We start from the raw sequence: 21,702 nt of genomic DNA, 5'->3' as shown, positions 1-21,702 counted from the left end.
TAAAGAGAACTCTTATTTTGATATAAAAATTATGTATACATCTATTTATTTATAAAATCCAACTTCTATGAAAATAATACTTTTATATAAAAGAAAATCCTTTTATGCATCTATTTATGTAAAAAAATTAATTTTGATGAAAGTAACACTTTTATAATAAAAAAATTCTTTTGTGCATAAAAATCAATATTGGTGAAAGTAAGACTTTTATAATAAAACAATTCTTTTATGCATCATTTTATGCATAAAAATCAATATTGGTGAAAGTAACACTTTTATAATAAAAAAATTCTTTTATGCATCATTTTATGCATAAAAATCAATATTGATGAAAGTAACACTTTTATAATAAAAAATTTCTTTTATGCATCATTTTATGCATAAAAATCAATATTGATGAAAGTAACACTTTTATAATAAAAAAAATTCTTTTATGCACCATTTTATGCATAAAAATCAATATTGGTGAAAGTAACACTTTTATAATTAAGAAAAATTCTTTTATGCATCATTTTATGCATAAAAATCAATATTGATGAAAGCAACACTTTTATAATAAAAAAAATCTTTTATGCATTCTTTTATGCATAAAAATTAATATTGGTGAAAGTAACACTTTTATAATAAAAAAAATTCTTTTATGCATCATTTTATGCATAAAAATCAATATTGATGAAAGTAACACTTTTATAATAAAAAAATTCTTTTATGCATCATTTTATGCATAAAAATCAATATTGATGAAAGTAACACTTTTATAAAAATCAATATTGATGAAAGTAAAACTTTTATAATAAAAAAATTCTTTTTATGCATCATTTTATGCATAAAAATCAATATTGGTGAAAGTAACACTTTTATAATTAAAAAAAATTCTTTTATGCATCATTTTATGCATAAAAATCAATATTAATGAAAGCAATACTTTTATAATAAAAAAATCTTTTATGTATTATTTTATGCATAAAAATCAATATTGATGAAAGTAACACTTTTATAATAAAAAAATTTATTTCCAATATGCATCTTTCTATGCATAGAATTTAAATCTAATAAAAATCACTCTTTTATAATAAAAAAATAACCAATATGTATCTTTCTATGCATAGAATTTAAATCTAATGAAAATCACCCTTTTATAATAAAAAAATTACCAATATGCATCTTTCTATGTATAGAATTTAAATCTAATGAAAATCACTCTTTTATAATAAAAAAATAATCAATATGCATCTTTCTATGCATAGAATTTAATTCTAATAAAAATCACACTTTTATAATAAAAAAATATATCCAATATGCATCTTTCTATGCATAGATTAAAAATAACATTTTTAGAGAATACACAAACGATGGGGATTACTCTTTTTGAATAATAAAAGATAAAACTTATTTCACGAAATTTAAATTTTTTTTATCATAACCTCCTTAGTATGGCTGACCATTTTTTAATTTTTTCTAACCTTTTATTACTTAAAAATTATCCCTAAATGGTTTAAAGCATTCTAAACTAATCAATTTTTACTTTTAAAAGAGAAACAATATGAAAAGTTTAATTTTAACAATTTGATTACTTAACTAGGATAAAGAAAGGCTGAATTTAAGAATGAAGAGAGGGGTAAAGCGTTTTCAACAAGGCATAGCATCAATTTATCGTTTTAAAGATAACAAAAATTAAAAAACCATTAAAAGAATAAAAAAAAGTAAGATTTCTAACTTACATGAATTCCTGAGAGCTTTCCTTTGGCTTGATGGTTTGAGGGATCTACTCTTGTTTGCAACAAGAGTGGCCACTAATTCTTTAGAAGAGAGAATGGTAAAAAACTAATGAATTATTAATAAATTCACAATTTTTAGCTTTGGAAAGGAGTAGAGTAACAGTGCATAAAATACGCTTCAACAAAGGGGGAGGCTTCTATTTATAGAAAAAAGTGAGCTTTTAACCAAGCAAACTGATTCTAGAATTTTTCAAATTAGTTTGATCAATTTTTGATCATTTTTGGATCAGTTTAGCTTACTTTTTGGAACTAGACTTGAATTAGGAGAGAGGAGAGATGAAATATCTCAATATTTGAGAATTTAAAACTCCACCACACATATGAAATAGGTGCCTCCTTCATGAGGGGGAATCCCCACTCTTGAGGTCTTAAAAAAAAAAATTTTTAGTATTTCCTTTCGTGCTTAGTCCACTCTTCATCTTATGTGAGTATTTACTCATTTTTGGGGAGATTTTCTTTATTTCTTCTATTTATCTCATCCACACATTTGGATGAAGTCTGTGAAGAGCAATTCCGCAAAAGAGGTGGTGAAGTTGCTAGGCATGGATTGTTGGTGGAAATAGTCAGTGATGACTACTAGGGCACACATTTCATGAACAATGTGATGAAAGGGTTGATGGAAAGGTACCTTATCAAGCACAATAAGTCCTCAACCTATTACGCACAATGCAATGGCCAGGCGAAATCTACCAATAAGGTTTTAACCAAAATTCTAAAGAAGATCATAAATGCCAACAAAAATGATTGGGACCAGAAGCTAGATGTTGTCCTATGGGAATTCCACACATCTTACAAAGTCTCAACAAGGCAAACACCATTCAAACTAGTTTATGGGCTCGAGGTAGTAATTCCCATGGAATTTGTGGTGCCCAATTTGAGAGTGGCCATCCAAGAGAAGCTACCAATGGAGGAATCTTGGGAGCACAGAATATAGGAGCTTCTAGCTTTAGAGGAAGAAAAACAACTCAGCTCTCTAAAGGCGAAGATAGTGTAGCAGAGAAGGAAAGCCCAGATTGAGAGGCATCTCAAGGAAGCAAGGAGACTTGGTATTGGTATACAACTCCAAGTTGGGATTGCACCCCGAAAAATTCAAGAAAGAAGGGGAACAACAGAAAAAGAGAGAAAAGGAAGAAAAGAGAAGGAAGGAGGAGGAAGAGAGAAAGAGGAAAGAAGGGGAACAACAGAAAAAGAGAGAAAAGGAAGCCCAAAAGGGCAAGATGTCTACAGGAGTTGAGCTCTTTATACCAGCAGAACTTCGACCTTGGGTGGCAATTTTGACCCAAAAAATGCAAGAAGGATCTAGCCACAGTCCCAAGGTACTCGGAGAACTAGAGGTGCAACTCCCCACCCAGCCTGCATATGAACAAAGGGCTAATGTCCGTGGCCTAGAACATTCTCTCAGGCCCTCGCTTTAGTGGAGGAATATGAGTCAAAGGCTTGGAGCACCGTCAATCAGATGTGTGCCTTAAATTAGCAACAACAAGGGCTGCTCAAAAATGCTACAACCAAAGCTAGGGACTTGGAGAACAAAGCACAAATTATGGCTCAGCATAATGTGGAGATGTAGAACAAGCTCCCCATGGCAGAAAAGGCATTAGTGCAGCAAAAGGAGCTGAGTGAAGGGAACATCAAAACCCTCACCAGCAAAAAAAGCATGCTCCAAGATCAAGTGAAAAGGCTCAGGGCAGAATTAGCAAAGCTCAAAAGCCAGCCAAAGTCTAGAGTGACACCATCCATGGTCTAAAGGAAGAAAAGCTGGAGAGCACAATGGCATTGGCAGTCGCCCAAATGGAAGTCCAAGCCCTGAAGACCTAAGAAGAAGAAGAGATTATGTGCCTTTCGCTTGATGCTAAAGCGGCAATCATTAAAACAACGAAGATCAGACTTAGTAAAGTGTGGGATCAAAGCCTTGAAAGCCCTACATGACATACAAGAACAAATAGCTTGTAACGCTCAAAAGGTCATCCATGACCTAGATGAAGATGATAATGCAGACAAAGAGTAGCAGTAGCAACAGTAGCAACAACAACAACAACAACAACAACAACAACAACAACAACAATAACAATAGCAACAGTAGCAGCAAACAGCCTCCAAGCCAAGCACTTCCGGAAAGGAGAAGCAAGCAAAAAATTAGGAGCAAGGCTTGGTGCAAGACCTGAAGGCCACAGCTTGGAAAGTAGTTCACTGGGGGAGGAGGCTAAAAAGCTAGTAGAGAAAAATAAGAAATTAAAGCAAGAATTGCAGGATGCCACAACCTCCTAGGAATATGCATAAAATTTGAGAGAAGCCTATGAAGACAGAGACAAGGCTTTGAACACATGCAGAAGAATACAAGGAAAAACTAGGGAAGAGCACAAAATTTGAAATGGACATAATCAATGAGAGTGGAACGCCCTTGAATTAGAAATGCAAAATTAACTGGAAAACGAAGATCAACTTAGAAGAGAAAGGCGGGTCTTCTTTCCACTCCTTCCATGCTGTTCACGATGGGAGCTCTATTTTTCATGATGTACCTGTAGTTCCCTGTACTGTGATTGTACATGTTACAAATGGTACACATTGGTGGCATTGTGCATTCCTCCTTGAGGTGGCCTTTCTGTTTGCATTGAGGACAAAACACATTTTTGCAAAATTCTGAGCTTTTGCTCTTTTTCATCTCTTATATCAGCTGCTTCACCTACAACACAAGTTCTCTAGGGCTCATTTTTGCCTTCGCAGTTTTCTTCTTTTTATCACTCCTTTTCTTCACTGCTGCGTGAGTGTCTTGTGAGATGTCGCTGAATCATCCTCCTCAGTTGTGACACTTTTCTTGGGCTTCCTCTTTTGTCTTCTTTCTTGGCTTCTTTTTTCTGCCATTTTGGCCAGCTCGACCAATTCCTCAAACTCCTCTTCAGTTTTGTCTGCTTTGTGCTGACTACTGCATGGACATCCACCTTAAGCCCTTGGACAAACCATTCTACAACTATTTGCATTGAGGTGGGTCATGTTTATTTCGCCACTCTTTGCTTCAAGCTCAATAGTTTTGTTGCATAAGCTTCTACATCTGTCTTCTTGTCATAGTTCTCTCATTTGATCATCAAAACACAGAGCTGAGTTGCAAACTTTATTTTGTGGAATCTCCCCATGTTATCAAATAAATCCCTCCAAAAGAGGCTCATAGTCCTGGGATCTCTATCCCCAACAATGGACTTAGGCATACCACGATGCTTGAAGATGTTAGCAAGAAAAAGCTTCACCATATGATCAACTTTAATGGTTTTCTTGACGGGCAAGAAGTGAGCTTGCTTGCTAAACCTGTCCACAATGGTCCAAATAGCATCATTCCCATGCTGGGATCTAGGCAAGTCCATAATAAAGTCCATAGGAATACTTTCCCATGGCTGCGAGGGAATAGGCAATGGCTGAAGCAAACCTGGAGGCTTTTGCTTGTCAAATTTCACCTTTTTGCAAGTAAGACATGCATGTACATATGCCTCAATGTCTTTACGCATGCTTGACCAAAAGAAATATCTCTCAATCATGCGTGTAGTAGGCATGATACCTCTATGACGCATAAGGTGGAGCGTGACATTCCTCCATAACCTTTGGATGCATTTCCTTCACCACACATAAGCAGTTATCCTTTATAAGATAACCCTCTTTGATCACATAAGAGGCATGTCAGTGACCGGCCATCAAATCAATCCATATATGGCAAAAATCAGCATCCAAATGATACAAATCTCGCATGGCAGATAAGTCCCCATGAGAGGCCACTGAAACTGTAGCCACATAAGGCCTCCTAGATAATGCATCTACCACCACATTTTTCTTTCCCGGAGTATGTACAATCTGAAAATGAAACATGGAAAGAAAGTTTGCCATTCTCATCTGCTTCTCCGAAAGCTTTGTTTGAGATAGAAAGTATCTCAAGCTTTGATGATCTGTCTTGACTACAAATTCAGCCCCAAGCAGATAATGTTTCCATATCTTTAAGGCATGAATTATAGCCAAGAGCCCTTTCTCATAGATATCCATATGAAGCTTGGCATCATGCAATCGACGGCTCTCATATGCAACTGCATGACCTTCTTGATTTAGGATAGCCCCTATACAATCGCCACAAGCATTACATTCCACTATGAATGACCTTTGCAAGTCGGGAACAATCAATACGGGTCCACATATGATAACATTCTTGAGTTGCAAGAAGGCATCCTGCTCGTTTGGAGTCCATTTAGGCTTTCTTCTTCGTGAGATCATCATGTAGAGGGGTGGCAATCATAGCAAAATGCCTTATGAAGCACCTATAATATGAACATAACCCCAGAAAACTACGTATCGTTTCAATCTTGGCTGGATACAATGTGACCCAAATAGTGTATCTCTGAAAGAAAGAACTCACTTTTCTTGGCATTAATGAAGAGTTTATGCTTTCGCAACTCTTCAAACACTGTGGCCAAATGAGTCCTATGCTCTTGCTCATTCTTGGAGAAAGTGAAGAGGAGAAAGCATGTGCACGAAAGAAACTGGCAATTGATGCATCTTACTTCAGTAGACATGGGGAAGATGTACACTTGGGAGATGGACATCAGTATGGAGGACTTGGGAGCTTTACATTTTCCCAAGATTCACAGCCTATGGGTGCAAGCTCCGGCAAGCAGCAAACCTTGGGAGCAACTTGGGATCCCGCAAGAAGGAGAGGGTAGATGCAGCTGTTGTTGCAAGATTCTTTTATCATGATCATGTAGCATTCAATGTTGCCAGGTCTCCATATTTCATTGAAATGGTCTAGGAGATTCCATGGTATGGCCCAACATACAAGCCTCCTTCGTATGAGACACTACACACCACCTTGTTGCAAAAGGAGAAAGCTGCAATTGAATGTGCTTTAGAGTTTGTGCATGAAAGTTGGGCAAAGAATGGTGTGTCACTTATTGCAGATGGCTGGAGTGACACTCGAAAAAGGTCCATTCATGGCATGGTTGCTTATTCTCGAGGAAGAATGGAATTCATTTCCTCACATGATGCTTCTGGGACTGGAAGAACTGCAGATCAGCTTGTGGGAGAGTGCGTCGAAGGTATTGAGAAGGTTGGACTAGAGAATGTTATTCAGTTCTTAGCTGATGGTGAGGCAACAAATAGAGCATCTGGTCTTAAGCTTGAAGATAGGTATCCGCATATCACATTTAGTCCATGCTTTGCTCATTGTTTGAGCAACTTATTAAAGGATGTCGACAGCTTGCCATGGGTTGATCCACACATTCAAAAATGCAAGGAGATAATAAGCTTCATTCAAAACCATCAGTTTATTTTGAATGAATTCCGCAAGAGATCGCTCAAAAAGGATCTCTTAAAGTACTCAGAGACACGCTTTGGTTATAACTTCCTCATGATGAAGAGGTTATCCAAAGTGCACTTGCCTTTGAAGCAGTTGGTTGTATGCAATGAGTGGACATGATGGACTCTTTCACTGTCAAGAGCCGGCATAGAGGTTGCAAGAACCATACAAGACTTCACATTTTGGGATGAAGTCAACACTATCAATGCTATGATGAAGCCGATCATGCGCTTGATGTGGATTGCAGATGGACGGGAGCCATGCATTCGCAAGGTTTATGAGGGGGCTGACCGAATGATTGAGAAAATAGGAAAAATGGGCTTGTTTGATGAGAAATATGCAGAGGTTCAAGAATTATGTGAAGCACGATGGAATGGTTATCATTCTCCTATGCATGCTGCTGCGTATGTCTTGGATCCCGAGTTCCAAGGATGTGGACAAGAGGCCGAGATGAGGTGATGGATGGTTGTTGGGAGACAATGCTTTCTAGGCAGGTTTGTGGTGCAGAAAAATGAAGGTTGGTGAAAAACCAACTTGGATTTTATCGCAGCAAGTTGGGAAGGTTTGGATCGGCTGATGGACAGAGAGATAGGTTTAAGATAGGGGTTGCTTTATGGTGGGAGGATTATGGGGCTCGTACACCACAGCTTCAATCATTGGCAGTAAGGATCTTGTCTCAAGGTGCAAGCTCCTCTCCGATTGAGCAACTATGGAGTGTGTTCAGCCATGTTGCATCCAAGAAGAAGAACAAATTTGGGACAAAACAAGTCAATGACTTGATTTTTGTAAGTACTAATTTGCGCTTGCTTAGGGATATGGCTTCTCCCAAACCAAAGAAGTTTATATTGCTTGATGAGGAATCCTTGGATGATGAGGAGACACATGGACTTGCAGATCCTGGTCAGGATGGGGTTGAAGATTTGGATGCTGTAGATGTTGGTCTTGATGATATGGCTTTTCATGGATGACATAGATAGTCTCCTTGATGGCATCACTGGCAGTAGCCATGCATGATATCTCCTTACTATTTGCATGTCACCTTGAGGCTTGGACTCTGAAATTGGTTTGTTTCTTTTATCTAGGCCATGGGTCACATTTTGTGCTTTTTGTCACTTATGTCATGTATGATCTCACATGTGGGCTAATTTATTTTCACTTGTGAGATTTGTTTAGTGTTAGTATCTAGCAATGCAAATTGTGTGGTGCACTAATTTGGTTATATAAATGAGCATTGTATGTTAAGATTTATTGTCATTTCTAGGAATTATCTAGGTCATTCCCTGTTTTCATTTCCCCCTGTTCCTGTTTTCCCCTTTTTCCCATTCCCGTTCCCCTGGTGGTGCTTTCGTTCCGTTCCCGTTCTCGTTCTGTTGCTACTCTGGCCGGAAGATGTCTCGCCTGAAGGAGACCTTGCTCTTCCATCTACCGCAGACACCATAGCTCTTCTTAGAGCTCAGAACCAGCTGCTCATGGAGCGTCTCCAACTCTTGGAGGTAGCAATAGCACGTCCTCCTCCGCCTCCAACTACACTCGACTACATCTCCCTCTTCTTTAAGATGGAACAACAAAGGAGAGAAGATGAGGCCCGAAGGAGAGAAGAAAAAGCAGAAGTAGAAGCTAGAAAGCAACAAGAAAAAGCAGAAAGATAGGACTATGAGGAAGCCCAACGCAGGATCGCGACGAAGACCAGCGTCAGGCTGAACTCGCCACTCGGGAGCACCAATGAGAGCTTGATCGAGAACGTATGTTACTCGAGCACCAAAGGGAAAAGAAGGCCATTCATCTTAGATACTAGCACCTCTCTTCAGGTTATGCGTCTTCTAAAGATGCTAAGAAGGACGACAGTAATAGCTCCAATTCAGGGGGTAAGAAATATAAAGAATCTAAGCCCAAGAAAACCCCCGATGAAAAGGCTAAAGCAGGCATTACTGGAGGTTATCTTCCTCCAGAGAAGCAAAAGAAGTATCAGTCAGAAAATAGATGTTTTTTCTGTCACATCATAGGGCATGGTAAGAAGGATTGCCACAAATGGCAAGCGGAACAAGCCGCTAAAGCCTCTTCTGCCTGTCGCCACAGCCTCCCTAGCTCCTCCAGCCCCGCCTACTACCACCAATGCGGTTCAACTTTTACCTTCTATGCATCCTATGCCATCAGTGGTATTTCATGCTAAGCAAGAGGGTGAGAGTGATGCTGCACAGAAGAGCCTCATCCGAGCTTATGGCTTTGCCAAGGGCCGCCAGTTTGTAGTCCTTTTCGATATGGGTAGTTCTGAAGACGCCATCTCTCCCCAGTTGGCTAATAAATTGAATTGCACATTAGTCCCATATCATCTAGATGTGGACGGGTTTACACTTGGTCTTCGCACCCACATTTCCCAGAAGGCACATCAATTTGCCTTTGAAGTTCAAAAGGCCTCATTTCAACGAGATTTCATCGTCTCGCCTCTATTGGGGTGTGACATGATCTTAAGAATTCAGTGTGGTTCCGTCAGTATGAGCCTATTTCCGATTGGGGGCGATTGGGGGCAGGACACTTTTACTATCTGTAAAAGTTTTCCTGAGCATGTTATGATTCGTGGGGATAGAAGTATTCTTGGCATCCCATTGATTTCGCATCTCTAGGCTAGACGAGCTATCCGCAAGGAAGCAGAAGAAGCACTACTTTATGTTCGTGCTCAAACAGCCTCTACCTCATTGGTAGCATCCATTTCATCTTTAGTTCCTCAGTTAGCAGACCTCTTGTCTAGACATTAGGACATTATGCTCAGGGACGATCTCCTGCCCAGTCTCCCACCCTCTCGCCCGAAGGACCATCACATTGATTTGGTCCTTGGATCAGATCCTCCTAGCAGGCTTCCCTATCGTCTTTCTAAGACTTTAGAGGGTGAGTTAGAAAAGCAGTTATCTGAGCATCTTCGAGCCAGATTTATTCGGCCTTCTTCCTCACCATTTGCTGCACCTATCCTATTTGTCCAAAAGAAGGACAAGTCTGCACGCCTTTGTGTAGATTACAGGGCATCAAACAAACTCACCATCAAGAATAAATTTCCTATGTCAAGGATAGAGTATATTTTGGAGTGTTTAGACGGTGCTAAATTTTTCACTAAGACTGACCTCAAGAGTGGTTACCATCAATCAAGTCCGCATTTTTGAAGCTGACATTCCAAAAACAGCTTTCCGAACAGAGCATGGTCACTATGAGTTCGTAGTCATGCCTCTTGGGCTTACAAATGCAACTTTCAATAAGATGATCTCTAGGATTTTCGCAGTCTACATTGGGAATTGTGTTTTCATATTCCTTGATGACATACTAGTCTTCTTAGCCACCGTGGAGCAGCATGAGAAAGATGTGGAGAAAGTCTTTCAACTTTTGCGAGATAATCAGCTCTACGCCAAAAGGTCTGTCTTTGGTATTAAAGAAGTTTAGTATTTGGGCTATATCATCGGTTTCGATGGGATTAGACTAGATCCACCAAAGGTTCAGGAAATCTTAGATTGGGACATTCCTAAGACCGCCCAAGAAATCCGCTCATCGTAGGTCTTTGTTAGGCCTATAGTACCCATGTCCATCAGTTTTCCAACCTTGCTACACCACTTACTGACTTGCTTAAGGGGGTGAAGACTCACAAGCAGAAGGTCTCAGTTACAGGTAAGGCACTTGATGCACTCCAGAAAGCTACCTCAGAAGCGCCTGTATTAAAGTTAACATCTTGGGATGAACCTTTCGAGGTCATTACTGATGCAAGCAATGTAGCTATCGGTGCAGTTCTCCAGCAGGACAATAGACCTGTGGCATACTACAATAGAAAGTTGGATGTTGCCGAAAAGAATTATTCGGTATATGACAAAGAACTTTTGGGTGTGATCACAGCAATCAAACATTGGAAGCCTTTTCTTTATGGACAGGTTTTCACAGTGAAAACAGACCACCAAGCACTGAAGTGGCTTCAATCTATGCCAAGTGCCTAGTGGAGTGATCGACAAGCCAGGTGGAGTCAACTCTTCCAATAGTTTGGAGGAATGATTGAATATATCCCTGGTAAGCATAACCCAGTCACAGATGCTCGTAGTCGAAAGGCCAGCATCCAGGCAGTCCAAGAATCTACCATTCTCTAAATCACGGGGAAGGACTTAGATAGTATGAAAGACCAATATGTCGACTCTCCTGAGTTTGGTACTTAGTACAGTTTGGCCCTCAATTCTGAGCCGGGCCATTATTCCATCCTAAACGGTTGGTTGTTCTTCAAGAATCGCCTATGTGTAATTCGAGAAAAGCATTCCGCTCTTCTTCATGATGCCCATGACTCCCTAGTTGGAGGACATAGGGGTATCAATGGCCAAAGATGAGGCGCGATGTCTATGCACATGTTCAAGCCTGTAAGATTTATCAAAAAGTAAAGGTTCCATATACAAAGAAGGCTGGTTTACTTCAACCTTTGCCTATCCCCGATAGACCTTTCATCGACATATCTATGGACTTTGTAGGGCCTCTACCAGCATCCACCAGATCCCGTAAAATAATCTTCAAGGTCTTTTGGATCCATCCACTGAGCATCGGGAGGATAGTTCTTGAACTTTACCATGAATTTCGTGATAAGCTTTCCTTTGGGTCCTTTCATTTCCTTATGATTGACAATCTGTTTAGGTTGTAATACCTCTATAGTCTGCTCATGTACTTCAGGTGAATATTCCATGACTGGAGAAGTAGGCACCTTTCCATGATTTACATGAAAAGCGTCATGAATTTGCCAATGCAAGGGCAATTCAAGACAAATAGCTACGTCATTAATCATTTGTTTGATTTTGAATGGTTTATAGTACCTGTTTGAGAGTTTATTAAATTGACTCTTTTTTCCTTTCTTCTTGAAGCGTGCTTTTTCAAACTTGAGAAGCACCCCCTGACCTTCTTTATAATCAGTGTCTCTTCTATGTTTGTTGTGGCAGCTTTCTTCTTGTTGGCTTGAGATCTCTCTATGGTGTGGTGCACTTGAGTGAGCAATTGGTCCATGTCTTCAACAAACTTATCAGTTGCAAAGATCTTCTCTTTGGTTTGCATTATGGGCAGCAAATGCGGCCGTCCATAGACTACTTCGAATGGTGCTTTCCTTGTAGAAGAATGTACAGTGTTGCTATATGCAAATTCAACAAGCAGCAAATACTTTTCCCAAGTTGCCTTCTTTTCAGTACAAAAGCATTTCAAAAGATCCAAAATGTATAACTTGACATTCTCACTTTGCCCATCTGTTTGGGGGTGATAAGAAGAAAAATCAAGCTTAGTGCTTACATTCTCAAAGAGGGCTCTCCAAAACAATCTAGTAGTCCTTGGAACTCTATCTCCCACTATGGTCTTTGGAAGTCCATGATGTTTGAAAATTTGGGCCAAATATGTAGTAGCCATCTATTCAGTTGCCATTGTCTTCTTCACTGGAACAAAGTGAGCCATTTTACTGAATCTATCCACAATTGTCCAGATGGCATCATTCCCCTCTGGAGTCTTGGCAATCCTGTGAGATGAAGACCATGGCAATACTTTCCCATGGTTTTTTTGGAATAGGCAAAGGCTATAATAAGCCTTGTGACCTGCTTGGATCAAACTTCACCTTTTTTGGCATGTGATGCATTCACGAACAAATGCCTCAATGTCCTTCCTCATAGAAGGCCAATAGAAATATCTTTCTAACATCTGTGTGTGGTAGGAAGAATACCCCTATGTCGAGCAAAAGGAGGTGCATGGCATTCCTCCATGACACTTTGCCTTAATTCCTTCACTATGCAAAGCTGATCCTTCATCATTAAGAAACCTTTCCTTATTGAGAAAGGTGTGGTATCCGATAGTGATGGCACCAACTTCAGGTCTTCTAGACAAAGCATCAGCCACCAAGTTGTCTTTGCCCTTCATGCTCTCCATTGTGAAATGAAACGTGGACAAGAAGTTTGCCCGTCTCATTTGCATAGGTGACAGCTTCTTCTGGGTAAGAAAGTACTTCAAACTTTGGTGATCAATCTTGACCACTATAGTAGTGCCCAAGAGATAATGATTCCAGATGGTCAATGCATTGACCACTCCAAGCAATTCCTTTTGATGATGATAGGTGGAGTACTTCTCACCTTCATGTAACTTCCAGCTTTCATAGGCAACTGGTCTTCCTTCCTGCATCAAAACAACACCTATGCATACATATGAAGCATCAAAATGTACCACAAAATCTTTCTTTAAATCTGGTAGATGCAAAACAATATGTTTGCTGGCTTCTTCTTTCATTCTTTTGAAGGTTTCCTCCTCTCTCTAAGTCCAGCTAAATTGCACAAGTCATGCAAAGGTGTAGCAATGTGTGCAAAATAGCGCACATACTGTCGATCGTATGAGCAAAGTCCAAGGAAGCTTCTCACTTCATGGACATCTTCCACTCCACAATGGCCTTTGGCCGGATCCATCATCCATACACTTGCTCGGATGATATGCCCTAAGTACTCGATTTCCTGCAAAAAGAACTCACTCTTCTTTGGATTTATGCTCTTAACTCTTGAAATACTACAATTAAATGCTTCTTATGTTCCGCTCCATTTTGTGAAAAGACAATAACGTCATCAAAGAAAGTTTCACAAAATCTTCTATGTTGGCAAAGAATTCAATCCATCGTTCAATTGAAGGTAGCCGGTGCATTGGTCAGACCAAAGGGCATGACCAAGAATTGATAGAGGCCAAAAGTGGTACGGAATGCTATATTGGAGGTATCCTCTAGTGCAATTCGAACTCGATGATACCCACTCTACAAATCAATCTGGTTGAAAATTGAAGCTCCACTTAGTGTGTCCAAGATATTATTGATTCTTGGAATAGGGTATCTATTCTTTATGGTGGTAACCTTATTCAAGGCTCGATAATCCACACACGTGGAAAGAACCATCCTTCTTTTGTACTAGCAAAACTGGCAAGCAGGAAGGAGAGTGACTAGGCCCTTGTCTAGCAGCTCATTCACTTGATTAGGCTTTTTGGTTTGATCTTTAAGATTGGATGATTTGGAGGCTAGGTGAGACTTCTTTTCTTGCTTCTCTTGTTCTTCGCCTTCTTTGAGTGTGGCTCCTCCGAAGAAGACCCCTTCCTCTTGACCATCCACTTCATATCACGAGCTTCCGCATTCAATGCAGACTCCATGCAATTCTTCGAAGTGTATTTGAGGGAAACATGCATATGTAGGAGAGGATTCAAACCTCCCTTAAACTTGCGGATGACTTCGTTATTGCTGATGTCAATGTATTGAGCGACTTTATGATAAACATCCCAAAACCTATTAATGTACTTTTGCACATTATCTCCTTGTTGATCCAACTTGTCCCACTCTATGCGCACCTTCTTCTTGAAGTCTGTGGGCAAGAACTGAGCTTTGAGCATCTCCTTGGACTCCTCCTAGGTTTTTGGATTGAGGTTCCTGGTAACGAGTGTTAGATACCAATTACTAGCAACTTATTTGAGGTTCCTGGTAACGAGTGTTAGATACCAATTACTAGCAACTTATTTGAGATGTATAACTACCTGATGGAGTTTCGATTCTTCAGAATAATTATGATTTTTGAAAGCCAAATCAAACTCCCTGATGAAAGCTAAGATCTTTGTGATGTCACTGTCCTTCCGTCATAATATGGTAATTTCACAGTTCTATCTCCTAGCTTGCAAGTCTCTTGCTTCTCCTTGTCCTTGATGTCCAATGTAACCACCTTTTTTTCCATCATTGGTGACTCCGCTGGTGGTGATGAATCCGGACAATTATTCCCTTCTGATGAAGATATTCCTTTGCAAACACCAAAGGATCACCTAACTTTGACGTCTTCACATAATCTTCAAAATGAAATACCGTTGAATGGTTGATGCATCGCCTTCCTTGATACCACTGCTTGCACATCTGGATCGGTTAATAAGTCATCCATTTCTTTAAGTCGACGAAGGAGCGCCGCTTCACCATTGGCATGAGAAGTATACTGTGTGCCTTCTCCATGGCTTATTGACTTTGAGGATTGAGGCCCTTCATCATGTCCCCTAGTTACTCTGTCAGCATCACCACCCCTTCTTCTTGAAGATGAAACTTCTACGGACTCATTGAAATGAGCCGATGATCTTGATCTCTCTCTCTCTATGGTTAGACATCTTCTTAGTAGCAAAAAGCTTGTTCCCAGGGATTGTCTTCAATTACCAATAAGGTAAGGAAGATAACACCGCTCTGATACCAATCAAACTCACCGTAGTTGCATAACAAACTATTCATTGTTGCTAATCACACTTAGACAACTTTAATCACTGCTGAATTTTGAAGCAAACCACTCAGAATTTTCAGCCAATCACTTGAGAGAGAGAAGAATGGAAGAGAGAAAGCTGACACAACATAGACTTGGAATAGTCGTGTCCCTTCACATGAATATAGATTATTCCTCCATTTTTAAAAAAAAAAACAAAGTGTATTGGCTGATTGAATTCAGCATGGTATCACCATCAAACAAGATTAAAAACAAATGATTTGGAATCTCCTAATTTGTACGTGATGGCTTACCATACACGCACAAGAGTTGGAGAAACTCACCCGTATGTGTGCTACCCCAATGGCCTTCCAATGGGTCACACAACTGGTTGTCTTCTCTTGTGTTTTGAATGCACACAAGAGTGTAGTACTTAGAAGAAGAATTCAACTAGCTTTTCTTGAAACACTTTCTTGCATACACTTGGGTAACACTTCCACCATGAAGTGATGGCCTTCTCTTTGCAAAAGAATCTCCACACTTGACTGAGTAGCTTTAGCCTCGTTGTCTTCTTGCTCTCAAGCTCTAAGTGTTGTTTCTCACTCTCACAAAATGATTATGAAGTTCTTGGCTCTTCTCTCACATGTGTATAATGAGAATAGCTAGCCTCTTTTTATAGTGTTTTTGATCGTTCTGATTTTGATTCCGACCTCTGTTTTCCCAAAAGATGAAGGGAAAGCCCTCTATTTTCCCAAAAGATGAAGGGAAAGCCCTTAAAACAGATTTCGATCCTAAAAGTTTGTATATCTTTAAAATTTGTTCACATTTCGGTGATAAGAATACTTAACCTCTTGTAAAATACAAGTAGCTAGATCAACAACCAGTAACATGAAGACATTTGATGCTTAAGGATGAATGCCTACATGTTCACACATTCCCAAAAAAACATTTGATGAATTAATGTGCATGTGTCTAAGGTGAATACCATTTGTTCAATACACTTTGTATCCATCCATACTCTCATCCAATAAAGGTAAGAGTGCATAGTCCATCATGCTTTATAAAGCATGTATAATCACACTTTCCCACTTAGGGATGGAAGTATGTCCATGGCGAATCATACTTCCCCACTCTCAGGGATGGAAGCATGTCCAATTATACTTCCCCGCTTAGGGATGGAAGCATGTCCATTCATGGGTTTCTCTAGAATAAGAACTCATGTCTAATCATGAAGCCTGTCGCGACGAGCTAGGTCAAACAACATGTCCAAGTTATATTTATCTTGATAGAAGATTCCATGTACATGGTTAGGGTTTCTCACAAACACAGGTGGGTGACAAACTCCTATCACTGCCACCAAGGTTTGTTGATTCTCTCCAAGGGCTTAACCCCTCACATCATGTAGCTACGGTGGTGGAGAAGATAACCTGCAAGCCACATTCTTACTCTCTTACACCTTAGAGAAAAGGATAAGGAGTAGAGAAGAGTCTGTGGACAAGAGCTCTTTATCTCATAGAAGGGAAAAGTCCTTTCTCATTAGTTGTTATACTTCATACAAAAAGTACAAGTGGCAAGGCACCTGAGCATGGGTGGCCAGTATCTGACTTTGTAAACTAGTGTGTCTAAGCTACTAGTGTATATGAGAGTTTGATGTTGGCATTACAATTAGCTCGGTCATCCCTTGTTTACATTGTCATGAGCTTATTTGAGTGGAAAAGTTCATAAGATATGTATTAAGTGAAAAAAATTGCTCAGGTGGACAAATTATACAAAGTAATGAAAAATAAGAGATTTTTTTTGTGTGTTGATTAATTGAAATAGCTCCTACTTTTCGTGGAAAATCAGTCGATGTACCCATCAAAGCCATCCATTTTTCTAATCACTGTAAAGTGTTAACATATCCCCCTGCTTGGTATAGGTCCGTGCTTGGACCTATGCAGTGAAGTGCAAAGTCGTGGGGGTCTTCATGACAAAGTTGGTCGCTGGGGATGTTGCTAGAATTGTTGATAAAGAACCACTCTAGTGTCTTTAGATGAGAAGCGACACCTCCAAGGCTCTGAGTGTGCTGGTGCTTGAAACCTAAGGAGGTGAGCAACAATGTTCCAGCCATATAATTTGCCACAACAAAAGAAAATTCAAGGATGTTGTGAAATTGGTTGTCGATGTTGGGGTTACATGTGCACGGTACGAACAAGAAAAGAGCGCCTAAGGCATGCACTTGATAATGCAAGCGCCTATATGCTCCACATTAAAAGAACAACATGCTATGGAAGAGAAGCATATACTAGGGTAATCCTTTTGGGGATGGGTTGTACTTTGGATCAGGGTTGCTGGCACGAAGGCCCCCCCATCCAGAGATTTACCTAGATGGATTTTGATGATAAGGCCTCTATTCTATAAAGAGTCAAGCATGGTGTGTGTGCCTATAGTGCCAAAGCAAGGATGTTTTTTATGATATTATGAAAATGAGATGCAGTAGATGTTGTGTCGAGGCTCAAAAACAAGACTATGGCCAAAAAGTCTCGAGTAACTTTAGACCCTTGTGCCAGCACCTGGAGTGACAACTCTCTAGCAAGTGATGCAAGAGGCTCTTGTGCTAGTACTTAGACTGGTGACTCTCCAACAAGTGATACAAGAGACTCTAAATGCGAGTAACTAGGCTGGTTACTCTCCAACAAGTGATGCAAGACCCAATACCTAGATTGGCGACTCTCTAGCACGTGATGCAAGTTTCTATGGTTTTTTAAATTGAAAAATTATATAGAATATGCATATAGTAAAGAAGGATTATGCCATCAGCCAAAAAACCATTAGTGTGTTTGGTCTCGAATCTCTTATGCCTACCACTTTACGGGCTTACAAGAAATTATTGTGTGAAGGTGTCAGAGCTTTAGAGAGAGTATTAGGTGAGCCAGTCGCTCGATGCTTTTTGTAAAAGATAAGTTGTGCCAAGACTAAGCCAGTACCTAGATGGACGACTCTCTAGCATTTGTGTGATGCAAGTTTTATGGTTTTTTCAATATGGAAAAGTTATATACAATATGTAATGGGTTGGGGCACTTTTTTCCTTCGTATAGAGGAGGTTTTTTTCCCGGAGTGTGTACACACTCTTATGAGTGAGTGTGTAAGTGATGAGTGTGTGTTGCGACCTTTGTCTTCACTCGAATAATTGGTATTTGAGCAAGTTCTCTTGGCTCTCACTTTCTCGTCATCACCTCCTTTAGCTACTCTTTTGATTATTTGAGATTGAGCTATCCTCTTAGGTAGAGGTATATCCTATAGTGTTATGTTAACTGCGTTAACATTTTTTAATACCTTTTGGGTCATTTTGGGATGTGTGTTTGTTCACATGCTGCAAGGTTTTCATAGACATCTCGGGAGAGGATCAGTTCAAACTATCTTTGTTTGATTTTAGGATTTTTGCATTGTAGTAGTAGCATACATTTGGTGTGCAGACACGGCACTCATCGTCACTTCTTTGTCATCATCGACATCGCATCTTCAAGCTCACCATCAACATCAACGTCATCATTGTCATTGACTTTTGAATCTTTTCCAGTAACATTTCTACATTGGAATTTTTCATACACTTTGCAGGTTTCTTCTTCATCAGTGATAATCAACTAGCAGCCATCTCGATTACCATCAATGGGCATTGATGGTACATGCAAGTTGTTGGGATATTTGCATTTTGTATTAGAGATTCGTCATTTGCAGGTTAAAATAGGAGGCAGTGATGTATTTGGGATGCTTTTCGTAGAGGATAAGTTGGACAGGATTAATTATTGATTGTGGTCCTATATGATGCATCATGTATTGGTTGCCAAAGGGCTTTGGGATATTGTTATTGGCATTTAGGCACACTTGGTCTCGCTAGTGCAGGATAGTACAGGTACGTTGGATGGTGATACTAGTTTAGATATAATTGTGGCATCTATCTTCACATCTTCCAGTGTGGAATAAGTTAGGTGGGATGGTAGGGGTGCACATGCACATGCATTTGTAGCACTTTCCTTGAAAAGAAGCATTATGCCTCATATTCGGTCATGTACAACTACTAAGTAGGCTTGTGTGCACTTGCTACGCTTTACCAGGTTTATAACGAGGCACATGTGGCCTAATTGTGCAACCAGTTAGAGTGTGAGTATATGCATGAGGGAGACTCAATGGATGAGTTTCTCATAAGGATCAAAGATCTCAGAGAGCAGGTTGCATGTATTGAGGCCTATCTGAACAATTCATTGGTGTCTATCTTCACCAGATTCATATGAAGGTTTTGCATCCACACTTCGGCTTATGATATTATATGTGTGAGAGATCATGCATTCATTGCTAGTCTAAAAAGTAAAGGTAAAGCCTTCTCTTAGAGTGGCTATAAGCCAAAGATAGAATCAGTCGAGTCTTTTGGCAACAAGGATGCCAAGAAGGGGGGTGATAAGTCTAAGAAAGAAAAATATGACTATTGTCGAAAGTCATACCATTATATCAATGAATGTAGAAAAAGGTTGGAGAAGGAGAAAAGAAAGACTAAGGTATGGTTGTGGCTGATGCATCACACCAAGTGTTGAAAAGAAGAAGTCAACAAACTATGCATATGATAGCACATTACTTCTCAGCGTGATTTGTTTTCCTCTCTTGTGTTTTCTCCTCAAGGAGGCACAATCACTTATGCAAACAACTCCACATATCTAGTGAAAGGTGTTGGTAAGATTGTGCTCATTGTTGTAAATGGTGGGTCAATCACTCTCTCAGAAGTCTTTGTGCAAGGCATTAAAAAGAACTTGCTATCAGTCTCTGCCATTGCAAGGGCAGGCCTAGTGGTTAGATTTGTTGATGGACAGGTGTACAGTTCATGATTGAAGTGATGGAGACATCACTGTGGTATCTAATACTCTAAGCCATGGGCTTGATAGCTTGGTCAGGTATGAGAGATTGGCACATAATTCTTGTCTAGGTACTGTCACACAGGCTATGAGTGACACGGAGCTATGGCATGTCCACTTTGGTGACTTAAATTTTGGTAGTTTGTTGTGCCTTAAAATGTAAGAGATGGTGTCAGAGTTGCCAAAGCTTGAGGTGTATGTCAAACGTGTATGTGAGGGGTGCATTTTGGGTAAGATATAACAGGGATCCTTTTCGAAAGATGGATCAGTAAGGGCTATCCAAAAATTATAACTTATACATAGTGATGTATGTGGTCCTATGAGGACACCATCGATCTGGGGATATCTCTACTTTGTGACTTTTACTAATTACTACTCTAGATAATTCTCAGATTTTACATGCTTTAGAGACTTTGATTCTATGGCTAAAAATGTATCTTCATGTAAAGTTGGCACCTTTCATACAGATCTACAGATCTAGGGAGCAAATATATGTCAAAGGCATTTCGTGTATATAGGATTGGAAGAGACATAAACATCAATGCACAGTGCCTTACACACCTCAGCAAAATGGTGTGGTTGAGAGGAAGAATAGATCTCTCATAGAGATGGCATGTAGCATGGTTGAAGGCCAGGATTTGCCTCATGTGTTTTTGGTTGTAGGTGGTTATGTTTGTCACTTATGTACTAAACAAATGTCGCACCAAGGCCTTCTAGACAATTATCCCTTATGAAGCTTGGAATGGTAGAAAGCTCTTTGTGGCTCATTTGCATGTTTTTGGTTGTCTTACTTATGCTTTTGTGTTTGAGTAACAACCGAATAAACTAGATGATAAGACATTAAACCATATTTTTGTGAGATACATGTCACAAACCAAAGGATATAGACTTTACCATCCGACCATAGGGCGGATTTTGGTTAAGTAGAGATGTTGTTTTTGTTGAGAACTAATTTAGCCTATGCTTTTTTTTGCAAAGAATAATAAAATGTGTGCTCACAAAATATCTTTGATACACTTCTACCTTTGTACAATGCTGGACAACCATATGTGGAGTAAATGAATGCTCAATAAGAGGTGCTGCAAATTAGTCCATGTTGGCTAAAAGTTGGCTTAAATTTCAACCCTTTGATCAGTTCTATTGATTAGGCAATTATGGATGATGGTGTGGATGAGGAAAGGATAGTCATACATGTGTCCAAGAGTATACCAAAATGGCTAGTGTAGACATTGCGGGATAACAAATTAGCTGCTCCTTTGCCTACCAGGACACTTGTAGGTTCTCATCATACATCTTATTCTTTTGTGGATCATACTCTCATTGCCAATATATGTAATGAAGAGGAACTTGTTTTCTTTGAAGAAGCAAAGGAAAATGATCATTGCTATATGCCATACTAGATGAGTATGACTTGAGTATGACTCAATCCTCAAAAAGGCCATTGGTACGAAGCGGATTTATAAGCTTAAGCATAAAGTTGATGGTAGCAT

Source organism: Cibotium barometz, chromosome 11 (genome assembly GCF_041138505.1).
Source record: "Cibotium barometz isolate CiBa-2024 chromosome 11, ASM4113850v1, whole genome shotgun sequence".
Taxonomy (NCBI): Eukaryota; Viridiplantae; Streptophyta; class Polypodiopsida; order Cyatheales; family Cibotiaceae; genus Cibotium; species Cibotium barometz.
The sequence above is the reverse complement of the archived record's forward strand: the minus strand, read 5'-3'. Positions refer to the sequence as shown.